Source organism: Rutidosis leptorrhynchoides, chromosome 4 (genome assembly GCF_046630445.1).
Source record: "Rutidosis leptorrhynchoides isolate AG116_Rl617_1_P2 chromosome 4, CSIRO_AGI_Rlap_v1, whole genome shotgun sequence".
Lineage (NCBI taxonomy): Eukaryota > Viridiplantae > Streptophyta > Magnoliopsida > Asterales > Asteraceae > Rutidosis > Rutidosis leptorrhynchoides.
The window spans coordinates 553,024,073-553,029,147 of record NC_092336.1 but is presented as its reverse complement, the minus strand read 5'-3'; the positions used below and the strand labels follow the sequence as shown (position 1 = coordinate 553,029,147).

The 5,075-nt window shown below is 29.0% G+C and overlaps 1 long non-coding RNA gene across 1 annotated transcript; it reads left to right on the top strand.

Annotated features, from left to right (window-relative positions):
• The first annotated feature begins 1,347 nt into the window (after positions 1–1,347).
• On the top strand, positions 1,348–3,838 carry LOC139904210 (uncharacterized). Its single transcript, XR_011778703.1, has 3 exons — positions 1,348–1,710; positions 1,831–2,202; positions 3,658–3,838. It is a non-coding gene; the product is annotated as an uncharacterized lncRNA (long non-coding RNA).
• The last annotated feature ends 1,237 nt before the right edge of the window (positions 3,839–5,075 follow it).

Here is a 5,075-nt window from a genome sequence, read left to right as displayed (position 1 = left end):
TACATGATTGGTCCCTGAAGTTTCTTAAAAGATTGCAACAAAGATCATCTTCATGATCTTCAAAAATTAAGCTTTAGTGAAAGTTAAAAAAAAACACATCCGTAGATTAATAATAACAAGTAAATTAATTAAAAAAACACTTTGTGTCCTTTAGCAAAATAAATGAAAACAAATACATAAGGCAGTAAAAAGAGAACATACAACATGTAACTTCTAGTAAAGTCAAAATATAACATTTGTGTCCTTTTTTTGAAATGCATATATACTTGATGAAATGAAATTAGAATAAATAAACATTTTTTCAGAAGATTTAGTACATGTCAAGGCATTTGTTAAGACATGTTTACATTTAATCAATCCGTAAACATTATTCGTGATGCACGCAACCCATTTCTCATTCAAATGAAATAAAATTATATAAATAAAAATATTGTATCAAGAAAAAAATAACGTACAGCAGGTATAGAAGCACTAGAATCTTCTGGCGGTTGTGGATGAGTGACATCAGCGCCAAAGATAATAGTTGGACGGTCAGTTACATATGAGAGCCTGTTGTTAAGCGCTGCAGACAAGACGGTACTTCTCCCACTCACCTAAAAATTGTGGGTCACAAAATATTAGCATTAGTCATGAACATATAGAATAATAAAGTACTTTAGCTTCAGGAAGAATTACAAAAAGACTATTAAGAATTGTGGGTCACTAAAAATTATGGGTCACAAAAGACTATAAGAATCAACTTGCCATATGATCCTTTAGCTTTGGGAAGAATTACAAAAAGCATCTGAAGTTAATTCCGGGGAGCAACCTTTGCTAGTTGTTGGTTGCACCAATTTTGAAGATCGACAAGAGCTCTCTCAATATTGTTAGGTGGTGCAGAACTCATTCGAATATTAGACGGATTGCTTATGCAGTAAAATGAAGAAACAAAGACATATTCACTAAAGCTTCATCTTGAAAATGATGAAGAGGATCTTTGTTGCAATCTTTTAAGAAACTTTAGGGATCAATCATATATTTTAACTAATTGAGAGTTTAACAAAAGTTAAGGCAGGGACTCATTTGGGACGTTATTTGCCATTTAAAGATGATTTATGCAATTTTGTTAACACGGAGACGATTTGGAAAAAAAACCATAAACAATGGACGATTTGGTTTCAATTTAGAAAGACATTCATATCATTTCATTGAATTAAATTATTAAATTTATTAATTAATGCTATGAAAGTTTGAATTTCAAATTAAATAATGTTTGATTTAAAAATTTCAACAAATGCTGCCATTTATATTTAGAAATTCATAATCTCAAATAATTGCATTTTGAATTTCCAGTAAAAGAGATACGTATCTTTTATATTTAGAAATTAATATATTCAAATAAAAATAATTGCATACTTTCGGATTTCTTGTAAAAGAGATTAGCGGCATCACAAAAATCATGACCTCTCAAATCAAATACGCGATTTGAGAAACCAAATACATCAAAGAAACCAAAATCTATTTCATCCACCCACAAATCGGATACGCGAAATCATACTGGAATTAGGAGCAAGGATTACAACCCATTTGCCCGGAAGAACAGATAATGAGTCAAGAATTTCTGGAGTAGCAAGCAGAAAAAAGATTGGCTCGAGTTCTTCATTCGCCCTTGCGGTCATCGAAAATGAAACAATTATTTATTGTACAAAATTTATTACAGTGGTAAAAAAGGTTTGTAAACCTGAACAACTATACAATATATGAGGAGATGGTATGTATCTATTAGTTGTAATTTTAGCACTCGACCAAAGTTAACAGTTAAACTACATTTTTTTTTTTGTTAAATCTCAGATCAAACAAAAGTGTCACACATTGATTTAAAGCTATCCGTTTATAGGAAGGTGATGGTTCTACAAATTGAGCGAGTAAAAGGAATATCTCTTGACAAGATCATGTGGCTTTAAGTGCATGATGTATGAAACTATGATTATCGCTTATAATTAGATTGATCCTTTGAAAGGTTAAAAGGAAAGTTTATGTGCATAAAGTTTATGAATTCTGATGCGGTTTGTTGTCACTTAATTGTATGTTAGATTGACTACTTAAATAGTTTGTGTCATCAGTGGTCATTGGGTATTGGTCGTTAAGGAAGGTTCATCCGAGTCAGGTTCAACGAGCAGTTCACTAGAAAGTCATCAAAGTTTGAATTTTGATCCACATACGGTGAGTCATACACTACTATATAAGCATAGCTGAATAGCTGAATGATGGACATTGTGTTTGCAAATAAAATCCAGTTGTAATATGTTTAAATAGTCTTATTGAGTTTATGTTTTGGAATGGGTGGATTTTGTGATATGTCATTCTTAAGTCGTAACAATTAAGGTTCCTAATGTCAAATAGGTTAGTTTCTCTCATTCTCGAATTTGTTATAGAGTTTTGATCTCAAGAACATGTTGCGGAGCACAACTATTGGTCACCTTTATCAAAACATTTGAGTTAGTGGTTGTAAAATAATGTGTATATATTGTGATGAAAAGCAAAGATTTATGCAATGGTTGTAGATTAATGTAGGTAAATGAAGCTTGAATGTCCTGTACAAAAAGATAGTAATGCACTTATAGATTATTTTTTATTTTTAATATGCTTGATTAGTTGATTTGATTAAAATGTTCTTCAACTACGTACTTGTTTAATTATCTGGCTTTAATATGATTATGATGAACCTTTGAAGGATAAATATGATGATTATAGCCACCTTATTAATACAACGATTATTAAGAGTTTTTTAGTTATAAATTGCATAATATTCAAAATTATGTTTGTTTTCTCATTCGATGCTTAAAAACTTGACAGTTGATTTTATATTAATGTTGTTTTAGTGAGTTGCAAGAAATCCATATAAATTATCTTTTGAGTAGTTACATATGCCTATCGTGTAAAACTGTACCATCTTCAAGAATTTGTCAACGTGACAAAATGGGCGGGTCGTTGCCATAGTTTATAATGAGATTCACAAATTGAATTATGGGTTCTGCTTCCAATGTCTAAAAATTTGTTGACCCATTTAGTATCTTTACATTTATATGTTTTAATTTATGTTAATATTGCCTTTTGTTGTTTGATATTGCCTTTTATGATTTGTAATGGATCACCAAACATAATGCAAGATTTAAAGATGTGGGTTAGGATCTGTATTGTATTATGGAAGTAGTCAATAGTAACATAAAAAGATATTCAAATGAGAAACTACTTTAAGCACCAAAGCCCATATCAAAGGTTAGTCATTTCTTATGTTTTTGGTAGAAAAATTTAGAAGACAAAAAGAAGACCGGTGACAAATTTTAGTACTTTTTATGACTTTTAGAGTCATAAAATCAATTATAAGATTCCTTAATATGTTGACCTACTAATTGACTACTATGAAGTTTTGAATGTTAAATGTTCAAAGCAAGAATAATATTTGTATAAATTCAATTTGACTACGTTGAGTATTTTAACATTCCTTAATATGTTGACTATTAATTATATAGAAAACCTACACAATATTAGTACTGAAGTGTTTTGTTTAATTTTGACATGTTGCCTTAATTGCCTACCATATGTTTTATATCCATATTAAATATAAATTATCGATTTTCTACTATAACATAATTGGGTATTAAATCTGATATGTAGGGGGAATTCAAGGATTATTATGAGCGATAAGTAGATCATTGTGGCTAGAGCACTTAGCAACTACTATGGCAAAAGGAGTTAGCAACCACACAATACATATGTTGAATGGATTGTTATTTACGAAAGAGGAATCATATTGCTTATAAAGTATTCATTATTGAGTGCCAACATTGATTGCACTTTACAACTATCACAAAAGATTGAATTCGTTTAATCACCAATGAAAAATAACATCTGTATAACATTTATTTTAATCTTTTTAGCAGTTTTGTGATGTTGAATTACATTTTGTGGGAAATAAGTGTTAAATTTGAGTTAATCGATCATATCATAATTACCCAACTGTTAAATTGCTATTAATTTTTTTTTACAACCCGCGAAGTTGCGAGTCTTTAACTAGTATAGTTACAAAATACATAATCATATCAAATCGGTAAAGAACAAATATGAGATGAAAAATGTATATAAAAAGAACTTCTATCTATTTATCTAACCTATATATAAATATTGTTAAATATGCTGACGTGTCACCTTCTTGTTAAATTCTACCATGTGTCACTTCAAAAAAAAAAAATTCAATTTTTTCGAAAACAATTAATCCTACATTTTCTCTTTTTTAGGTTGTAGTGGACTCATAAAATACAAATTTAACAAATCTCTTTCGAAATAAACTTAAGTTACTACAACAAATTTATCATTTGTTCACACATATTTTTATACACTTACAAAAAAGTGTGAATTGTCTGTTAAATTCTTCACACTTATAAATGTGTGTAAATTTATTACATTAATAAACGTAGAATATTATTGAACTATCACACATAAATGTGTAAAAAAAAAAAAGTTTTCACACTTACTAGTATGTATACAAACAAAATTAATAACTTTTAAATGTGTGAGTAAAATTATTACTCCTTATTTCATCACATAAGGGGAAGTGTATGAAAAAATTCAGAGCGGTAAAATTACTTAACGCTCTTAAGTGTGATTATATTTATGATTGTACACTCCAGTAAATGCGAACTTTTTACCTTACAATTTTATATGTGAAACTATGATGATATACTACACTTTCAAATTTAATGTATTTACACACTTTAAATGTAATGCATTTACACACATTTTGTTGTAAATGTGTAAAAATATGGGTGAACAAATGGTTAATTTGTTGTAGTGTATATATCAAACATTTTGACATTTGAGGACACGCATATTAACCGACGAGCTCATAAACATATCACTATCTATCTATACTTATAAAACGTGCGCAATATATTGATGTGTCACATCCTGGGAAAATTCTACCACGTGTCACTTCAACAATTTACGTTGGTTTTTCTTTTTAAAAATAATTATAATTATAATTATATACTAATTACCATGATTATCCTTTTTAGTTTATATATGACTCATAAAAT